The sequence below is a fragment of the Petromyzon marinus genome, unplaced genomic scaffold, assembly GCF_048934315.1.
Source record: "Petromyzon marinus isolate PM22_M1 ecotype Great Lakes invasive population unplaced genomic scaffold, UKy_Petmar_22M1.pri1.0 PM_G_Scaffold_13, whole genome shotgun sequence".
Lineage (NCBI taxonomy): Eukaryota > Metazoa > Chordata > Hyperoartia > Petromyzontiformes > Petromyzontidae > Petromyzon > Petromyzon marinus.
Window position 1 is genome coordinate 3,694,034 of NW_027422684.1, and position 22,626 is coordinate 3,716,659.

The 22,626-nt window shown below is 48.5% G+C and overlaps 1 pseudogene; it reads left to right on the plus strand.

Annotated features, from left to right (window-relative positions):
* Positions 1–1,683: 1,683 nt before the first annotated feature.
* LOC142909671 (large ribosomal subunit protein eL43-like) lies at positions 1,684–11,484 on the plus strand (annotated as a pseudogene).
* Positions 11,485–22,626: the final 11,142 nt, after the last annotated feature.

The following is a 22,626-nucleotide window of genomic DNA, read 5'->3' on the forward strand; positions in this document are numbered from 1 at the left end:
CTTTGTTGAGGTTGTTGGCGGCTCTCTGACAGCAGGTTTCCTCCACTGCTGTATGACTCAAGTCGCACGCGCTTGGTCACTGGTTAGCTGAAGTTGTTGGCGGCTGCCCAAGCTTTTCCGCTGCTGGTTGAGCCACGTTGCACGTGCTTTCTTTTTGGAGATGCTCGAGCGCTCTCAGCGCTGATTCGCTGATAGCAGTTTCTCTCCACTGCTGTATGACTCACTTTCGTTGATACATGGCGACTCATGCGATCCTCGCTACTCAGCGAGGCTCGGAGCCAGCCGCTCCATGCGACTGCTCGTCCTGTGGACGTCTTGACTCGCTGATCTGTCTTCACTCTTGACTGTTGACTTCTCTGACTTTTGAAAATGCGGCTGACCGTTATATTCAAAGACAATTCTCTCTGCGCAGTGGAAAAGGGGGGGGGGGGGGGGGTGGGGTTTGTGTGTGTGAGTTCGTGTGTGTGTACAGATGGCTCTCGCGCTCTTCGGGAGAGACAAAGGTGGTCGGGGTTGCTTGGGATATTGTTTAAACTCTTTCGTAAGTTTGCCCGTTCGCCTCATTCCTTCTCGAAAACCTTTGATGTGACTGTATTTTGTCTCCAAGCTTTGTTTTAAGAGTAAAAGTATTAAAGGTGAAAATCATTTGATAGCGAATTAATTATTGGATAATAATTCACTGATGTATCTGGTGGCCTGGTCTTAATTGGAGTGAGCACGAGGACCGCTAACTTTAGCTTATTCTTGTTATTGCATTTTAAATTTTAACTGTTGTTTAAAAAAAAATGGTTTAACCCGTGGGCGTCCTCATTTCTGGCTTGCGGAGGGCTTCCCTCTGCGTGACCTCCCTTAGGGCACATCAAACTCTTGTTAATCTGGAGATCTTCGCAGATAGCTGCTAACATCCTCGCTTCGAGAGTTTTATTATTTCTTTATTTATTAATGGCCTGTTTATGACCGACATCTGGTTTTTCGTGCGCCTGGCTTACGGGTTTTATTGATTATTTTTTTCGTTTGTTAAAAAAATATATGATATATATAACGGCAAATATTATTGTTAATATCAATTTTCGAAAAGGCTCATATACAACAGGTGGGGGTTGTTGTTTTTGTTACCAGGCGAGACTGAAGAGAAATTTAATTTGGTTTTTTATTTGAGTTTTGCCAAGTTGCTGCGAGATGTCGTCGGCTTAGACAGCTTGGCGCTTCTGTGTAGAGTAGTGAGCGACTGGCAGGGGAGCGAGCGGCTTGTGTGTTTGTTAAATCGTGAGAGACGCCTAATCCCCTCTCTCGGACGGCAGAAATCGCCCCGTCGTTTATACCATCTGTATATGTTTCTCGCCATTGCCTGTGGGGTCTTCAGCGGGTCCATGTTTTAGGAGAAGCGTTTGTTCGAAGCAGTCAAATGTTTCCAAAAAAAATAACCCAATTCGTCAATCCAAGACCTGCATATTAAGTTTGCGAAAACGCCGTTGCAGAGCAAATGTGTCCCACTCTCCTCTTTTCGAACTTCGGCAGCTGGGCCTTCATCTGCCTCTTGAGCGCGCCAGTTGCACCGCCTGTACAATCGCTAGCCGTGCCACTGCCATTTCCGGGACCGACGCCGTGCACACGCACGACCGTACTGACGGCGGACTGCGCTCGCGTTCCCCCGGACGCGGGACGGGTGGTTCGTGCGGGAGTATGGGCGGGGGACTGCCCGGCAGCTCGCTCAGAAACACGCCGGTGGCCGTCGCGGGGTTCGGGGCCGTGGCGGGTCTGGCCGCGTTGGGCGTTCGCAAGATCATAAAGTATTAAAGCTTTCGTGACTGCATAAAATTACTCATTGGTTGAACACGAAATGTAACACTCTTCTGAAATTCGTGGTCCGCCAGGAAGTGTCTAGCTGTGTTGTTGGCCTGACTGGATGTGCTTCACGTAATATTTTTCAGGTTTGTTGAATTCTCGTCTCTCATCTTTTTGCTGTATTTACCGCCGTGATTTGTTCTTGACACCTTATGAAGATCGCTTGCGTTGTGATCGAAACGTCGTGATTGTTTTTTGTTTCAATATAATCTTATTGTATTTCTACATACATTTGCAAGATCCTCGGCGGATTCTGCTGAACCTTCCAAGCGGGACTAGGCCCCAATCGTGTCCGGCTCCCGTGCACGGCGTGCCCCACGGCGTCGTCGCCTCCGGCCGAGCTAAACGGAGCACCGCTACCGCGACCGCGGGGAAAAACATCGAGACTCTGAACGGACGCGGCACTCGTCCCCCCCCTCCCCTGCAAAGTTAAATTGTGGTGCTCAACGTTACCGTGGCGGTGGAGTCTTTGCAAAGATGCAGCTTGCAAATGCAGCTTTTTTGTTCTTTGGTTCTTTCGGTAAAGTCACGTAGAATGAGAATAAAATAATAAATTGATAAAATAAAATAACACAATAATATTCTCATTCTACGTGACTTTACCGAAAGAACCAAAGAAGATGAATCCTTGCAGTCACGAAAGCTTTCAATTAAAATGCAGCTTTTTTGTTTTGCGTGCCGATCTTCGCTGTCCCGTTAAGTTTCCGTTTCGTTAAAACCTGCCGCACGGGAGCGACGGGCCGCCGGGGTGCGTGGTGCCAAACCGTCGGTCGCGTTCTGTGGGGCCTGTCGGTGCTTTGTTAATGTTTTGAACCTCTCTGTGCGAGCGAGGCGTTTGCGTCTTTCCCAGCGAGAAAAACCCGACGGTCGAATGGAAATTGCTCCTGTTGGACGGCAACTGTTTTACTTTAATGGAGTCGTTAAATTCACGTTAGTCTGGCCTCAATGAGGCAGCATTGTAAGCGTTGGTAAAATTGAGCATTTCGGAAGCACTTATGTAAATTTTATTATTATTTTATTTAAATACAATTTCAGGACAGGGTGAAAGATTACAAACGTGTTAACGCGTGCGTTACATAGTTGCTACCGCGAACACGGCGAGGAATTGAATGACGCTTGCCATCACGGCAGCGTTTTGGCCATAAACAGAGCAATCAGTTCTCGTTGTTTTGGTCTTCATGCAACTCGAGCAAGCGGGAGTTGAATTTGGCAGCGGGCAGCAACAGCCGCTGCAGCGCCTTGCGTGAAAGTTGCAGGGTAGCAAAGCCTCAACTTGCAAACATATACGTTCTAGACTGTTCATATACGTTCTAGGCTGTTCATATACGTTCTAGACTGTTCATATACGTTCTAGACTGTTCATATACGTTCTAGACTGTTCATATACGTTCTAGACTGTTCATATACGTTCTAGACTGTTCATATACATTCTAGACTGTTCATATACGTTCTAGACTGTTCATATACGTTCTAGACTGTTCATATACGTTCTAGACTGTTTATATACGTCCTAGACTGTTCATATACGTTATGCGGGTGTTTAACCCACACAGTACCCCGGCGTTGCTACGACGACGCGCCACAGTAGCCACCATACACCCCCTGCACGCGCGCCACTCTAACGACTCGGAAGACCCTGGCCACTCCGAGGACAACCAGGATCTGGCCTGGCAGGTTGGCCCAACCCCCCGGGCCGAGATTGCTCCCCTGCATGATGCGTTACATGTGCCTTGGGCAGATTTACCTAAGGGGGAGGCCGATCAGCTGTGTGGGTTGTTACGGGAGTACACCGACGTGTTCAGCGAGCACGATTCAGATGTAGGCCGAACAGACCTTGTTAAGCACCAAATTGACACAGGTGCAGCCCGACCGATCAAACTCCCCGCATACCGGGTGGGCGTGCCCGAACGGACCCAGATCAAGGAGGCAGTCGTGGACATGCTACGTGATAACATAATTCACCCCTCGACGAGCCCCTGGTCTGCCCCGGTGGTGCTAGTGACGAAACAAGCAGTCACCCTCGGCGACGCCTTCCCCATACCGCGCATCGACGACACCTTTGACAGCCTCGCAGGAGCACGGTATTTTTCCACCCTCGATCTGGCGTCCGGGTACTGGCAGGTGGAGATGGCGGAGGAGGATCGGCCGAAAACCGCGTTTACCACCCCGATGGGGCTGTTCGAGTTTCGAGTGCTTCCGTTCGGACTCACTAACGCGCCCGCGACGTTCCAGCGGTTGATGGAGTTGGTAATGCGGGGCTTACAGTGGGAACAGTGCCTGATTTACCTGGATGACGTGATAGTGTTCAGCAGATCTCTGTCCGAGCACTGGTCCAGGTTGCGAGAGGTGTTCCAGCGACTACGAGCAGCCCATCTCAAGCTCAAGCCGCGTAAGTGCTACATTGCGCAGTGCGAGGTAGGGTACCTCGGACACCGAGTCAGCGAGGCGGGGGTGCGCACCGATCCGGAAAAGGTGCGCGCCGTAGTGGAATGGCCACGGCCCAGGAATCTGACGGAGATCAGGTCATTCTTGGGACTCGCCACCTATTATCGTCGATTTGTAAAGGGATTCAGCGAGATTGCACTTCCCCTCACCCAACTCACCTCCCCTAAGAACCCCTATCGATGGACGGAGGCCTGCCAGACGGCCTTCACCGCCCTCAAAGACCACCTCACCCACACCCCCACCCTAGCTTTCCCAGATTTCACCACGGACTTTATCTTGGACACCGACGCCTGCAGCAGTGGGCTGGCCGCGGTGCTGTCACAGGTGCAGGGTGGGGGGGGCAGATGGCGCAATGGCTGGCGCAGTTGCAGGAGTACAACCTGCAAATAGAGTACCGAGCTGGGCGTACGCACGCAAACGCGGACGCCTTGTCGAGGCGGCCCGCGGTGTGCGCCGAGACAAGGTTGGAGGAAGTCTGCCCGTGCTTCACGGGGGGGCGTTGCCGGCAGGTGGCAGGCCCCCAGGAGCGCACCGAGACTAACCCTCCCCCGGTGAGAGGCAGTGCAGTATGTGCCACAGACACCCCGGTAGGAGGAACCAGGGACCTGGCGGACCACTCGGCGGGCACGGGGCCCACACCCCGGGGCCCGACGGGTCGCGCAACCCCACCCGATCGGATCCAGGAGGACGTCGGCTGCGCCTTTCCGGGCCTGGACGACGTGCAGCTGAGACGGACCCAGCTGCGGGATCCGGATCTGGCGGCGGTGGAAGCGGCCCTACGGGAGAAGAAGGACGCCCTACCAGGACCCTGGAGTGGTTTGTATGCCCGGTTGTGCATGCAGAACGGGGTAGTACGAGAGCTGACTGAAGCCGGCCAGCCTGGGTGCATCTGTGTTCCCGCCCAGGTGCGACCCCAGCTGCTAAGACTGGTGCACGACCACCCGCTCGGGGGCCATGATGGGGAATGGCGCACTCGGGAAACCCTGCGTCGCCAGTATCTCTGGCCCAAGTTAGCACAAGACGTGCCCGCCTGGGTACAGGGCTGCCGCGCGTGCCAGCAATGCGGGCCGAAACCAGCGCGATACCAGGTACCCCTGAGACCGTTCCGCATCAGTCGAACGAATCAGCTGGTTGGGATCGACCTGCAAGGGCCATTCCCGCGATCCCACCGGGGCAACCGATATATTCTCGTAGCGGTGGAGTACTTCACACGCTATCCCGTAGCGGTGGCCATCCCCGATAAGACAGCCCTCGTAGTGGCCCGAGCGTTCGTGGAACACTACGTACTGAAGCACGGGATCCCCGAACGAGTCATTACCGACCAGGGTAGTGAGTTCGAGGCAGAGCTATTCCAGGCGCTGTGCCGGGAGTTCGGGATCCAGAAGGACCAACTACGGCGTACCACCCCCAGGCAAATGGGATGGTAAAGAGGATGAACCAGACTCTAGCCGGGAAGCTTAAACGCATGGCGGCCCCGAATCAACGGGACTGGGACGAACACCTCCCCTATGCTCTGTTCGCCTACACCACCACGGTACACACATCTACGGGACAGACCCCGTTCCTAATGATGTTTGGTCGTGAGTCTCGCCTACCCACAGATCTGCTGTTCGGTGTCCCTCCGCCGCAATGGGAGGAAGGGAGCCGCCCCGTGGAGCATCTGATGGAGACCCTACGAGGAGCGAGGGGCCGGGCCTACCCGCAAGGCGAGGCCGCACACCAGAGGCAGGAGCAGGGGACCCGCCCCCGAATGGAGCCCTCCTTCTACTCGGCGGGCTCTAAGGTATGGCTGCACACCCCTCGCGTCAGGGCCGGGCAGGCGGGGAAGCTAACCACCTACTGGCGGGGACCCTGGACCGTGGGACGACAGATCTCCCCCTGGACGGTACTGATTCAAGGGGGGGAGAGAGGCCGGGAGATGGTGGTCAACGTCCGGCGACTAAAACCATGAATCGACTCCCTTTCATTCATGCTCACAACACCTACAGAACTGCATACGATCAATTGCGTTATTCCAATTCATAACCAAACCTCGTCACCGAGGCTCGACCACATAATCCATAACGACCTGCATTATCATACCCACGCCCACTCTCATAAATTAATACGATTATCTCTCGAATCTGCATAATTTATGTGCATAATTACACTGATTAACATAATTTCGGATAAATTAGGCACATTTCAAATTTCATTTAATTTTCATTATTTTCATCAATTTTCATAACACCTATATATACAACAGTAGGGTTAGCGGTTAGGGGTTAGGGTTCATTTGGATTCGGGGTTGGGAAAGGGTTAGGGGTTAGGGTTAATTTTTAGGGTTAGAGGGTTATGCTTAGGAGTTAGCGTTCGGGGTTATGGTTAGGGGATAAGGTTAGCTGTTAACGTTAGCTGTTAGGGTTATGGGTAGGGTTAGAGGTTAGGGTTAGGGGTTAAGGTCGGCGGTTAGGGTTTAAGGTTAGGGGTTAGGCACATCTGCCAAAAAACATTGCCAAGCTGCAGTGTGTACAAAATTATTTGGCAGGCGTCATGACGGGAACTGCAAAATCCGACCATGTTTGTCCAGTGCTCACTGAACTGCATTGGCTTCCTGTTCCCGAACTCATTCATTATAAGGTTGCACCCATTACATACAAAGCGCTTGCCACAAATGAACCACAATACCTTGCTGGTATCATCAAAAAGCATAAACGCTCATGCAAACTCTGGTCATCCTCGCACCAGCTTTTGGCTAGTCGTCGAATAAAGACGGTCGCTGCATTGCACGTTTTCAGATGCACTTCTGCAGCCATCTGGAATGTTCTTCCGATATTAGGAAGTTACTGGAGCTACGCATTTTTAAAATCTCGATCGAAAATACATTTTCTTGAGAACTGCTTTTGTGCTTAGTTTGTTGTCCTTCCCCCGCACCTCCGATGATCATGGATGGCTATGTACGGTGTGATAGAAGTTCAACATACACACCAACATGGACACTCGCTAAATAACCTAAACAACATGGACACTCGCTAGATAACCGAACGAACATGGACAGTCGCAAAATAACCTCACCATCATGGACACTCGCTAAATAACCTAACCATCATGAAACACTCGCTAAATTAACTAACCATCATGGACACTCGCTAAAATAACCTAACCATCATGGACACTGCTAAATAACCTCACCATCATGGACACTCGCTAAATAACCTAACCATCATGGACACTCGCTAAACAACCTAACCATCATGGACACTCGCTAAATTAACTAACCATCATGGACACTCGCTAAATAACCTAACCATCATGGACACTGCTAAATAACTTAACCATCTTGGACACTCGCTAAATAACTTAACCATCTTGGACAATCGCTAAATAACATAACCATCATGGACACTCGCTAAAATAACCTAACCATCATGGACACTGCTAAATAACCTCACCATCATGGACACTCGCTAAATAACCTAACCATCATGGACACTCGCTAAATAACCTAACCATTATGGACACTCGCTAAATAACCTAACCATCATGGATACTCGATAAATAACTTAACCAACATGGACACTCGATAAGTAACCTAACCATCAGGGACAACTTGCTAAATAACCTAACCATCATGGACACTCACTAAATAACCTAACCAACATGGACACTTGCAAAATGACCTAACCAACATGGACACTCGCTAAATAACCTAACCATCATGGACACTCGCTAAATAACCTAACCATCATGGACACTTGCAAAATAACCTAACCATCATGTACACTCGCTAAATAACCTAACCAACATGGACACTCGCTAAATAACCTAACCATCATGGACACTCGCTAAATAACCTAACCATCATGGACACTTGCAAAATAACCTAACCATCATGTACACTCGCTAAATAACCTAACCAACATGGACACTCGCTAAATAACATAACCATCATGGACACTCACAAAATAACCTCACCATCAGGGACACTCGCTAAATAACCTAACCATCATGGACACTCAATAAATAACCTAACTATCATGGACACTCACTAACTAACCTAACCAACATGGACACTCGCTAAATAACCTCACCATCATGGACACTCGCTAAATAACCTAACCATCATGGACACTCAATAAATAACCTAACCATCATGGACACTCAATATATAACCTAACCATCATGGACACTCGCTAAATAACCTAACCATCATGGACACTCGCTAAATAACCTAACCAACATGGACACTCACTAAATAACCTAACCAACATGGACACTAGAAAAATGACCTAACCAACATGGACACTCGCTAGGGATATTAGGGCCAGGGATATTAGGGCCAGGGATATTAAGGCCAGGGATATTAGGCCCAGGGATATTAGGGCCAGGGATATTAGGTCCAGCGATGTTAGGGCCAGGGATATTAGGGCCAGGGATATTAGGGCCAGGGATATTAGGGCCGATTACGTTCCGCGCTGCTTTATTCATTGGTGCGAGTTTTATATGTGCGTTGTTTTTGCCGTGGTCTATCCACTGTTAGATGAAAGCAGTCCGCCTCTTTTTAACGACCTTGCGACTCGCCTGTTTGTGTTGCGCGGCGAAACGATTGATGGTGACAGACGCCTTCGCTGGGTTGCGAGTGTGGCTTAGACGGCCACGGTGTCGATCTATTTCATCGGTTGGACGAGCATGTATTCAACCCGCCACCGAGCTCGCGCAAGTAGCCGGTTTGGCTGCAGGTTGCACCGCAAGTGATGGCGTCTTAAGAAACCGCGTGTCCAGCAGCTGTGGACAGAAAACGCCATAAGCATCATATAGGCCGCGGGACTCGGTTGGGGATCGGTGCAGTAGTACTACCCTTGTACGGTGCTTGTGATGCCTCGACACCTTCCAACTTGGTGTGGGAGAGTAGCAGCAGCACGAGACGTGCGTGTTGGCGCGGTCATTCTCTGATCCAGCAGTGTATTGACCTGATGACTGTTGGCGTCCCAAACCTGCTTGGAGAGTTGCCGCAGGTTTCCCTTCAAAAATATTCCTCGCTGGGTTCTTGATTGGTTTTATGTGCACATGGCTCAACACACGAGACCAGGCATCTGAATAATATATTTAACGTTTTTGTGCGGATTTAAATAATTTCCCGAGTGTTGACAATGTTTAATCTCCGTACAGGTCTTCTTGGATTAGATCGCGTAAATATGCAAATGTATCGTTAAACCTGCCACCGGCCGATTAGTAAGGTTTGTCACGTAATCAGAACATGCCAATTCGTTACTAGTACGGCACAAATCTGGTTGTCACCTGATGAAGCTAGGTGTAATTACTGGCAAAACGTCGTACTCAGATTGTAAATGTTGTGGCTTGGCTCTCCAACACTGATGTGCTGTACTAGTATACTACACAATACACTACACTATACAATACACTAGTGCTGTACTAGTAACGAATTGGCATGTTCAGTTTACGTGACAACCCTTACTAGTTGGCTGTCGGGTGGTGGCGGGTTTTATCGACACTTTTATATATTTACGCCATCTAACCCAAAACACTCTACTATGGATGATAGTGGTCGCGAAAGCCTACGTGTTAAACTTAATGTTTAATCTGCAATGCAGTAAATTGCCGATGTGTAGGGTATTCCACGCCACCAGACCTTAATGTTTACTGTTGTACGTAAACCGTTCTGGTGGTGTGGTTCGTTAAACTATCCTTTAGCCTTTGTCTACTGCGACCTATTCGATTTTGCCCAACCTCTTCGTGCTGAAAGCGTGCCATAGGTAATTGTAGACTTATGGGTGGCAATTGTTCTTATAAGGGCGAGTAAAATATAAACTTGAATATTGTTTTGTTTGGGAAGTCTGTCGTAATGTGACCTTGGTGCGAAGCATCTGAGCGGATATAAAACGCTGCGTGTCCAGGAAAATGACGTTTTGTGTGGTCTTTGCTTTCGGCTCTCTTTCTCCGTTAGGCAAAGCGCACGAAGAAGGTTGGCATTGTGGGCAAGTATGGCACGCGGTACGGCGCGTCCCTGCGTAAGATGGTGAAGAAAATCTAGATCAGCCAGCACGCCAAGTACACGTGCTCCTTCTGCGGCAAGGTGAGGGGCGCCAACCCACGTGGCAATAGGGGCACGTCTGGGCGTTATCCGGTGGCTCGCGCTGGTTGGGTCAAGTTGTGAGTGCCAGCCTGCAAAGGTCAAGATTGCAATTGGGTGGTGGTCGTCACCGGCAATGGTTGCCTCAATAGGTTTTTTTGCGAATAAAATTGGGCCTGGACTACTGTCCTTGGAGTTGCAGGGCAGAAAAAGCAGTCTCAGGTACGACTGCCTCGACCCTTAAACCGACTACAATAACAGGTCATCGGCTAATAAAGCAAGACTTTAAAGGACCGATAAAAAGTTAAACGTCGTTACCCCAAGGAGTGGCAGTGGCTGTTTCTGTCTGGGTAAATGGGATATGGCTTATTTCAATTTTAATTTCAGACGTTACACGTGACTAACCCAGGGTTTTGTCGCCTGTGTACACCGATCACTGTTCATTAAACACTCTTCTAGACATTCTCATTTGCTAGACACAACTCCCATCGCTTCCTCTGCCCTACCAATTTGCCGTGGTTGCTCATGATAAATGCACTACCAGTGAAGATTTCCATCCACAATTCCCATAAATTGCCCTCGTGTTGTCCTTAACAAATTGGGGTCCTCGTGTTTTAGTACACGCACACGTGTTGTGCTCACGCTTGTTAACTGTGTGCCTTGACCGGTGATTTCCGCTCAGTGTACCTGTGGTGCTCGTGTTGTCCTTGTGAAAGCCAGACCAAGATGAAGAGGAGGGTGGTGGGCATCTGGCACTGCGGCTCGTGCACGAAGACCGTGGCAGGAGGTGCATGGACCTACAAGTACGTCTTGCACGCTATGTTGAGCCAAAGCCTAAGATGCTTTTACCGTTCCTTATCGTTTTCTGTAATATTTTCAAAGGTAATTATTTTCAAAATGACCAAGGTGTGTATTATTAGGATGAAGGTTTAGAAGTGTTTATTACGATGTCACCCAATGTGTGTAACCGCCCGTTCCTCCTTCAGCACGACCTCGGCTGTCACAGTGAGGTCTGCCATCCGCCGCCTGCGTGAGCTGAAGGACCAGCGAGGGACCCTTCCCACACTGCTCACACCACCGTCCTAGCACACCAGGGAGATCACAATAAAGTGTATATGAACCAGCATCAGTGCCTGTGCGTTTTTTGTTCTGTGCAGTGTGCTCTTCATTTCTGCATCATTGCTCGCGAATTGGGAAATGACAAAGCACCATTGCTGCCACCCCCCCCCTCACATCGCTAATGCCCACTTAGTGACCAGTGATGCTGCGTTCATTCACATGGTGCCACTTGGGTGAGCTGGTGCAAGGCATCTCAAGTTGTACTGCAGAGTTGTATTAAGTGTTGAGGACATTGGTAATGAACAAGTATTTGAAACATCACAAACCAACACGTTTAGATTTTGTAATCAGGCGAGGGCAGGAGGCAAGGCCCCGCGTGGCTAGGCCCCGCGCTGTAAAGTTCCAACCTGGACATCGATTCCCATGCTCGCTGCTACTCAACTGACATCCCTACGAGAGCGAGGCTCTACCTTGGTAAACAACAACAACAACAACCACCACAACCACCACCACCACAACGATGAGAATTTCTCACCTCGGATTTCAGTGCAAGCGCGCACACGGCAGCTTCCTGTTGCCTCGCGACAGCAGTAAGTAGTATGACGTCACTTCCCTCCCACGAGCGGCTCTCGAAGTGAATAAATTATGTTAATGAGACCAGACCATACGTCGAGGGATGGGGGCGTGGGCGCTGAACCCGTCGCAATAAATTCGCGACGGCTTTAACGAACACATTATGTTAATGAGCCGCCAGTCACTGGGCGTAGCTTTGCCCAAATAAGGATTGCCACTGGACCGATATCGGCAGTGACCCAGGCGGAGGTGACGTCACGCTCAAGAGCTCGGTGGACGGAGGAGGGGTGAATACCTTGGTGACATGACGTCACTAGCAAGGTACACCTCCCCCTTGCGTTTCACGCCGATGAGGTATGGCAGAGTGGTGACGTCACAGAGTTGGAGTTTAAGTTGATTTAGATTCATTTTCTACTGCTCCCTCCCTTGGGTGTGTGAGCTCAGCAACAACAACGTGGACATTATTGTGTATACACTGTGTGTGTACACTGTGTGTGTGTACACTGTGTCACTGTTTGTGTGTACACTGTGTGTGTACACTGTGTGTGTGTACACTGTGTGTGTATACTGTGTGTGTGTATACAGTGTGTGTCCGCATTGAACCGAACCCCCGGCAAGGCCATCTACTTAATGACGAGAGAAAATTCACACGAAATGAAGTCTTCCAGATGTAAATTGATACAAGCTTTTAATGAAGAAATAAAATCATCTAACTCAAAACACAACACAATTCAAAGATGTTTCATTCTAAAACTTCAAAACGGAGCATGGGGTACTTGCGTGAATGCGTCCTTCGTGTGCAAATGTTGAATGCGTCCTTCGTGTGCAAATGTTGTGACTTTCCTGGCCTGAAGGCCGTCAACGTGTTGGACCTTTATTGGTGCACAGCGTCTCAACAACAGCAGTGGGGTTTGCTTCAACCGATGGTTACGAACATCCAGACGTGAATCAGCAAGGACCATATCTAGTCCCAGTTAGACAAAATCAACGTCAACACGTAAGACAAAACTACAATTTGTGTTGTAGAGAATGTACCTCCTCCTATACGTGTAACCTTCAAGTGGTATGCCTTGTAACTGATGAATGATCCGAGCGTGCTCCCTATTTCAAGGAAAATGAGTTGCTCCAGAGGCAAACGCTTCGTGAAACACAAAAGTACCCTTTGACCTGTATCACAAGAACAACGGGTCTCACCTGACTTCTCTGTACAGGTTACTTCCAAAACACACACACACACTTTGTCCTAACATCACTTATTCAATGTGTGACCTCAGACAAAATGATACATGTACGCGCACAATCAGACAAGTATTCATTCTAAATCATTGACGGGCATATTAACAACATTGAATTACTGCAGCGAAATTGACTGCATCACGTTACATCGTATTAACAAGAAGTAATTTTACAAATACGCACCGTCTGCTTAACAGTGTATGTACAACAAACTATTGTTGCGTCATTCAAAACGAGAAGGCCGTTGCATGCTGGCGTCTGGGTCAAAATGTAGCAAATTCTAAACATTACGCTACAAATAATAGATCACGGCGTTTCGAATGGCAACACAAGCAATCATCATCAGGTGGGACAAGCACAGCAGCAATAAGAAACTGCTGGAGTAGGCGCCTACTACTTCAGCAGTTTCTCTTGCTGTGGTTGTCCCACCTGATGACGATTGCTTGTGTTGTGATCTAAACGCCGTGATCTGTTATGTTTCTACCCACGTGGTGACTTTACCGAAAGAACTCAAGAGTGTGGATTCCTGCAGTCACGAAAGCGTCGAATCAAGATTGCCTATAAACGACACAACTGAGATGACGCATCAATCATCGCCCCCTACTGACAGGCTCTTGTTCACATGCAGGCCGGTGCAGGGCCACCACCTTGTGCCACACAGGGGCAGCTGCTACTTGGGGATGCTCTTCGAGTGCTTCAGACGAGGTACAAAACTCCCGAGTTGCTGAGGCAGTTAAGCAAGCACCGTGTAAATGCAATTATTATGATAACATAGTGAATGCTTGGGGGCTTATTGTCTCTCGCTCCTGGTGAGAGATTGACCCAACCCACAGGTCCACAAAGACTGGCCGCTCTTACTAGGAGCAGAGTGTTCAACTTCACGTTCTTGTCATTAAAGGCCTGTGACAAAGGTGCATCTATTGTAGCGACATTGTCTCTGGCTTACACATCTACCGGGTCTCCACTTGACTTTGTATTGTCTAGGAAGTCCACCCACACCTCCACTTCCACAAACTGCTGGGAGTTGCCTCGCTCTGCCTCACAGTCAGAATTCTCCTCCTGCTTCACGTTGCCTCCATCGATGTGAAGGTCCCATTTTAGAGTTTCATCTTCTTCACATTTCACCTTCACTTCTTCACTCTTCACCATCACCTCTTCCCTCTTCACCATCACTTCTTCCCTCTTCACCTTCACTTCTTCCCTCTTCACCATCACCTCTTCATATTTCACCTCGATACCTTTAAAAGTGTCCAAGCTGGGATTTTCTTCCGGGTCTTGTTTCAAGAGGGATGGGCTTATTGTGGCACTTTGACTTTCACAAGCTGATTTCAGACTCCACTCCTTGTGGATCATCTGATGCTTCTGTGTTTTCCGGTGTTCTATAAGATGTGGTTGCTGTGCAAACGCCTTCCCGCACGGAGTGCACCTGAAGGGTTTCTCTCCCGTGTGTGTTCTCTGGTGTATTACAAGAGAGGATGAAAGTGTAAACGCCTTCCCACACAGAGTACACTTGAAGGGTTTCTCTCCCGTGTGTGTTCTCTGGTGTGTTACAAGATTACATGACTGTGTAAACGCCATCGCGCATATCGTGCACCTGAAGGGTTTCTCTCCCGTGTGTGTTCTCTGGTGTTTTACAAGATCAGATGACTGTGCAAACGCCTTCACGCACATCGTGCACCTGAAGGGTTTCTCTCCCGTGTGTGTTCTCTGGTGGTTCTGAAAAACTGATGGCCATGCAAATGCCTTGTTACACACAGTACATTTGAAGGGTTTCTCTCCTGTGCGAGTTCTCTGGTGCCGTGTCAAATTTCCAGTCCGGTCCGTGCTGTATGCACGCCGGTCGCATTGTTGACTTGTCGTACCGAGCTGCGCTGAGTGCCTTTGCTTCATCAGACCAAATCTGCAGAGGAAGCGTCAGCCGCAGACAGAAAAAAATAATATCCACACCATCTACACGTCAGGCACAGAGGAATGCACACGTGACTTACACGTCTATACTTATTAATATATTCATGATGTAGTGAAAAGTTTCCCAAATTCATCAGATTTGATGAACGTGCAAACGCCTTCCCGCACAGAGTGCACCTGAAGGGTTTCTCTCCACGGGCTGTTATGTCACACAATGAGAGGGAAAATGTCATTAATATGCCTGGAAGCCTTCATATCTTCAAGATGAATGTTAACTCAAAACTCTAAGCACACAATTTCGGCTGTCTGGCTACAAAAGGAATATTTATGAAAGCTAAATTCAGCTGACATAGCAAAGGGTGTTGAAAACAATACTTTTTGATTTAAAGCTTTCGTGAGTGCAGTAATTCATATTCTTAGCTCTTTCGGTAAAGTCACGTTGAGGGGAAACAGTAAAATAATACAATATATATAAAACAAAAAAAATTATCATGACGTTTCTACCATAACACAAACGGTCGTCATCAGGTGTGAAAAAACCAATGGCAAGAAACATTAGAAAGAAGTGTCGGTTTGCATTAATTTATTAATTCTTAAAAAGGTGTATTTACTTATTAAAAAACCATCAGCGCCATGCGCAGCGATTTGGCAGTTTATTTAGAAGGACTAGTCCATCTATGTTCTGAAAAGAGGAGGGGGGAGACGAAAAATTAATGTATGCTGTCTGAAAGCCACCGTAAGCGTGAACAATCAATTAAGACCTGAAATGGTTTATCAAATCCTTCCAATGATTGCTAAGCCAGAATCCATCTTCTCGGTTGAAATTGTCTCTGTGCTTGTATATGTGGATAGCCTCATGAACGAATCTCTCATGGTAGCCAGATGGCTTACAAAGAACCTCTGTCTTGGAAAAGTCAATGTCATGTGAGCCTACTGAATTATAACAATGATCTGCCACGGCCGAGGTGTTGGTCCTACCGTGTTTAAGGTCTGCTTCACGAATGCGGTCCGAGACATGGCGTTTGGTTTCTCCAATGTAACTACTACCACAGAGGCAACTTAGTTTGTAGACCCCAGGGTACTGTATGCCCGGAATCACATCTTTTACAGACGGAACCAGATCACGGATTTTATGTAATGTGTTGAAACGGACCTGGATCTTGTGTTTATTCAAGAATTTGGAGATCTTTTTTGTGATCCCCGCAATGTAGGGTAAAGTGACTGCCTATGTGTTCCTGGTCGGATATGCATTGGGCTCTAAGCACGTACACCAAGCTCTTAAGGCTAATGGTTACTCCGCCTATACAATCCGCAAAGCTATCACTCAAATCATGAAGAAGGACCCTCTTGAGGAGCATTTCAAAACCATCACTTTACTCTACATTGCGGGGCTCACAAAAAGATCTCCAAAATCTTGAATAAACACAAGATCCAGGTCCGTTTCAACACATTACATAAAATACGTGATCTGGTTCCGTCTGTAAAAGATGTGATTCCGGACATACAGTACCCTGGTGTCTACAAACTAAGTTGCCTCTGTGGTAGTAGTTACATTGGAGAAACCAAACGCCATGTCTCGGACCGCATTCGTGAACACAAAGCAGACCTTAACCACGGTAGGACCAACACCTCGGCCGTGGCAGATCATTGTTATAATTCAGTAGGCTCACATGACATTGACTTTTCCAAGACAGGGGTTCTTTGTAAGCCATCTGGCTACCATGAGAGATTCGTTCATGAGGCTATCCACATATACAAGCACAGAGACAATTTCAACCTAGAAGATGGATTCTGGCTTAGCAATTATTGAAAGGATTTGATAAACGATTTCAGGTCCTAATTTATTGTTCACGCTTACGGTGCCTTTCAGACAGCATACATTAATTTTTCGTCTCCCCCCTCCTCTTTTCAGAACATAGATGGACTCGTCCTTCTAAATAAACTGCCAAATCGCTGCGCATGGCGCTGACGTTTTTATAAATAAAAACACCGTTTTAAAAATAAACTGCCACACCTGATGACGACCTTTTGTGTTATGGTCAAAACGTCATGATAATTTTTATAGTTTTATATATATTTTATTATTTTATTGTTTTCCTTCAACGTGACTTTACCGAAAGAGCTAAGAATATGAAAACAATACTATTTGTGTTATGCAGAAATTAATGTTCAATCACAACTTAGAGGTGTGAATCCAGGCTCAGATGTCCTTGAATGCTGGGATGAACAGATCCGACATCAGCTGAATGTGTGTGCTATGTTCACCTCCTGTTTCCATTCTAATAAGAGTTCCAGAGGAAAACGAAAAATAAACTATTGTTTTGATATAACCTCCGTGTTTAACAGAGTTAATAGACTTTACTGCAAACACAAACTTGACACTGTCACACACTGCCATGAGTAAACAGGTGGTGGTGTGACCAGAACCATGCCTGGCCACCTTCATCTGCTCAGCATTAATTCTTCCTCACTCCACCAAGTAATGAATCGAGGATCAATCAACATAGCCGAGGCTATCCGTGTCTCTGTCTCTCTCTCCCCTTGGTGAAGGTGTTCCCTTCCACACATTCAGAGTCAACAGCGGCACGCGCTTAGCGTCTTTGACCGATAGATACATTGACGCACGTATTGTTGGTTCTTTCAGTAAAGTCACGTAGATAGAAAATAAAAATAACAGATTAAATTCAATAAGATAAAGACCACTTGTGTTGCGATCGAAACGTCGTGGGTTTTTTGCTTTATTTTAATTTTTTATTTTATTTTTTATTTTATTTCCTATCTACGTGACTTTACCGAAAGAACCAAGAATATTAATTCCTGCAGTCACCAAAGTTTTAAGTCAAAACATTCACACACGTTGACAAAGCCTCACCTTGTGTTGTTGTGGGCAGGTCGCTTCTGATAACAAGAGCGGTATAGCAGCTCAAGCGGGCTTGGCCTGCTAACAAAAGAAAATAAAAAACTCCGTGAATATTTACAATAAAACAAAGTTACAAAGTGGCAAGCCGGGTGAAGACAAATTAAACTTAAGAGAGATAATTAAAGTGAATGCAATCAGGCGAGGGCAGGAGGCAAGGCCCCGCGTGGCTAGGCCCCGCGTTGTAAAGTTCCAACCTGGACATCGATTCCCATGCTCGCTGCTACTCAACTGACATCCCTACGAGAGAGAGAGGCTCTACTTTGGTAAACAACAACAACCACCACCACAACCACCACCACAACGATGAGAATTTCTCACCTCAGATTTCAGTGCAAGCGCGCACACGGAAGCTTCCTGTTACCTCGCGACAGCAGGAAGTAGTATAACGTCACTTCTCTCCCAAGAGCGGCTCTGTAACTGAATAAATTATGTTAATGAGGCCGGCACATATGTCGAGGGCTGGGTGCGTGGTCGCTCAACCTGTCGCAATAAACTCGCGACGGCTTTAACGGATACATTATGTTAATGAGCCGCCAGTCACTGGGCGTTGCTTTGCCCTAATAAGGATTGCCACTGGAACGATATCGGCAGTGACACAAGCGGAGGTGACGTCACGCTCAAGAGCGCAGTGACGTCACTAGCGAGGTACACCTCCCCCTGGCGTTTCACGCCGATGAGGGAATGCAGAGTGGTGACGTCACAGAGTTGAAGTCTAAGTTGATTTAGATTCATTTTACATTGCTCCCTCCCTTGGGTGTGTGAGCTCAGCAACAACGTGGACATTATTGTGTATACACTGTGTGTGTGGACACTGTGTATGTACACTATGTGTGTCACTGTGTGTATACACTGTGTGTGTGTACACACAGTGTGTACACTGCGTGTGTGTGTACACTGTTTGTGTCACTGTGTCACTGTGTGTGTGTCACTGTGCCTGGCACAAACGTCGTGGTGACGTCACCGCCACTTAGTGGCGAATGGCGTTTGTTGTTGTGTCACTGTGTACCCTGTGTGTACACTGTGTATCTACACTGTGTGTGTACACTGTGTGTACACTGTGTGTGTGTCACTGTCACTGTGTGTACACTGTGTGTGTGTCCACTGTGTACCCTGTGTGTACACTACGTGTGTACACTGTATGTGTGTACAGTGTGTACACTATGTGTACACTTCTTCCCTCTTCACCTTCACTTCTTCCCTCTTCACCATCACCTCTTCATATTTCACCTCGATACCTTTAAAAGTGTCCAAGCTGGGATTTTCTTCCGGGTCTTGTTTCAAGAGGGATGGGCTTATTGTGGCACTTTAATATCCCTGGCCCTAATATCCCTGGCCCTAATATCCCTGGCCCTGATATCCCTGGTCCTGATATCCCTGGCCCTAATATCCCTGGCCCTAATATCCCTGGCCCTAATATCCCTGGCCCTAATATCCCTGGCCCTAATATCCCTGGCTCTAATATCCCTGGCCCTAATATCCCTGGCCCTAATATCCCTTGCCCTAAAATCCCTGGCCCTAATATCCCTGGCCCTAATATCCCTGGCCCTAATATCCCTGGCCCTAATATCCCTGGCTCTAATATCCCTGGCCCTAATATCCCTGGCCCTAATATCCCTGGCCCTAATATCGCTGGCCCTAATATCCCTGGCCATAATATCCCTGGCCCTAATATCCCTGGCCCTAATATCCCTGGCCCTATTATCCCTGGCCCTGATATCCCTGGCCCTAATATCCCTGGCCCTAATATCCCTGGCCCTAATATCCCTGGCCCTAATATCCCTGGCCCTAATATCCCTGGCTCTAATATCCCTGGCCCTAATATCCCTGGGCCCTAATATCCCTTGCCCTAAAATCCCTGGCCCTAATATCCCTGGCCCTAATATCCCTGGCCCTAATATCCCTGGCCGTAATATCCCTGGCCCTAATATCCCTCGCCCTAATATCCCTGGCCCTAATATCCCTGGCCCTAATAACCCTGGCCCTAATATCCCTGGCCCTAATATCCCTGGTGCTAATATCCCTGGCCCTAACATCCCTGGCCCTAATATCCCTGGCCCTAATATCCCTGGACCTAATATCCCTGCCCTAATATCCCTGGCCCTAATATCCCTGGCCCTAATATCCCTGGCCCTAATATCCCTGGCCCTAACATCGCTGGACCTAATATCCCTGGCCCTAATATCCCTGGGCCTAATATCCCTGGCCTTAATATCCCTGGCCCTAATATCCCTGGCCCTAATATCCCTGGCCCTAATATCCCTGGGCATAATATGCCTGGCCCTAATAGTCCTGGCCCTTATATCCCTGGCCCTAATATACCTGGCCCTAATATCCCTGTCCTAATATCCCTGGCCCTAATATCCCTGGCCCTATTATCCTTGGCCTTAATATTCCTGGCCTTAATATCCCTGGCCCTAATATCCCTGGCCCTAATATCCCTGCCCCTAATATCCCTGGCCCTAATATCCCTGGCCCTAATACACCTGGCCCTAAAATCCCTGGCCCTAATATCCCTGGCCCTAATATCCCTGGCCCTAATATCCCTGGCCCTAATATCCCTGGCTCTAATATCCCTGGCCCTAATATCCCTGGGCCCTAATATCCCTTGCCCTAAAATCCCTGGCCCTAATATCCCTGGCCCTAATATCCCTGGCCCTAATATCCCTGGCCGTAATATCCCTGGCCCTAATATCCCTGGCCCTAGTATCCCTGGCCCTAATATCCCTGGGCATAATATGCCTGGCCCTAATAGTCCTGGCCCTTATATCCCTGGCCCTAATATACCTGGCCCTAATATCCCTGTCCTAATATCCCTGGCCCTAATATCCCTGGCCCTAATATCCCTGGCCCTAGTATCCCTGGCCCTAATATCCCTGGGCATAATATGCCTGGCCCTAATAGTCCTGGCCCTTATATCCCTGGCCCTAATATACCTGGCCCTAATATCCCTGTCCTAATATCCCTGGCCCTAATATCCCTGGCCCTATTATCCTTGGCCTTAATATCCCTGGCCTTAATATCCCTGGCCCTAATATCCCTGGCCCTAATATCCCTGCCCCTAATATCCCTGGCCCTAATATCCCTGGCCCTAATACACCTGGCCCTAATATCCCTGGCCCTAATATCCCTGGCCCTAATATCCCTGGCCTTAATATCCCTGGCACTAATATCCCTGGCCCTAATAACCCTGGACCTAATATCCCTGGTCCTAACATCCCTGGCCCTAATATCCCTGGCCCTAATATCCCTGGCCCTAAAATCCCTGGCCCTAATATCCCTGGCCCTAACATCCCTCGCCCTAATATCCCTGCCCTAATATCCTTGGTCCTAATATCCCTGGCCCTAAAATCCCTGGCCCTAATATCCCTGAACCTAATATCCCTGGCCCTAATATCCCAGGCCCTAATATCCCTGGCCCTAATATCCCTGGCCCTAATATCCCTGGCCCTAATATCCCTGCCCCTAATATCCCTGGTCCTAATATCCCTGGCCCTAATATCCCTGGCCCTAATATCTCTGGACCTAATATCCCTGGCCCTAATATCCGGGGCCCTAATATCCCTGGCCCCAATATCCCTGGCCCTAATATCCCTGGCCCTAAAATCCCTGGCCCTAATATCCCTGGCCCTAATATCCCTGGCCCTAATATCCCTGGCCCTAATATCCGTGGCCCTAATATCCGTGGCCCTAATATCCCTGGCCCTAATATCCCTGGCCCTAATATCCCTGGCCCTAATATCCCTGGCCCTAATATCCCTGGCCCTAATATCCCTGGCCATAATATCCCTGGCCCTAATATCCCTGGCCCTAATAATGCTGGCCCTAATCTCCCTGGCCCTAATATCCCTGGCCCTAATATCCCTGGCCCTAATATCCCTGGCCCTGATATCCCTGGCACTGATATCCCTGGCCCTAATATCCCTGGCCCTAATATCCCTGGCCCTAATATCCTTGGCCCTAATATCCCTGGCCCTAATATCCCTGGCTCTAATATCGCTGGCCCTAATATCCCTGGCCCTAATATCCATTGCCCTAAAATCCCTGGCCCTAATATCCCTGGCCCTAATATCCCTGGCCCTAATATCCCTGGCACTAATATCCCTGGCTCTAATATCCCTGGCCCTAATATCCCTGGCCCTAATATCCCTGGCCCTAATATCGCTGGCCCTAATATCCCTGGCCATAATATCCCTGGCCCTAATATCCCTGGCCCTAATATCCCTGGCCCTAATATCCCTGGCCCTGATATCCCTGGCCCTAATATCCCTGGCCCTAATATCCCTGGCCCTAATATCCCTGGCCCTAATATCCCTGGCCCTAATATCCCTGGCTCTAATATCCCTGGCCCTAATATCCCTGGGCCCTAATATCCCTTGCCCTAAAATCCCTGGCCCTAATATCCCTGGCCCTAATATCCCTGGCCCTAATATCCCTGGCCCTAATATCCCTGGCCCTAATATCCCTGGCCCTAATATCCCTCGCCCTAATATCCCTCGCCCTAATATCCCTGGCCGTAATATCCCTGGCCCTAATAACCCTGGCCCTAATATCCCTGGCCCTAATATCCCTG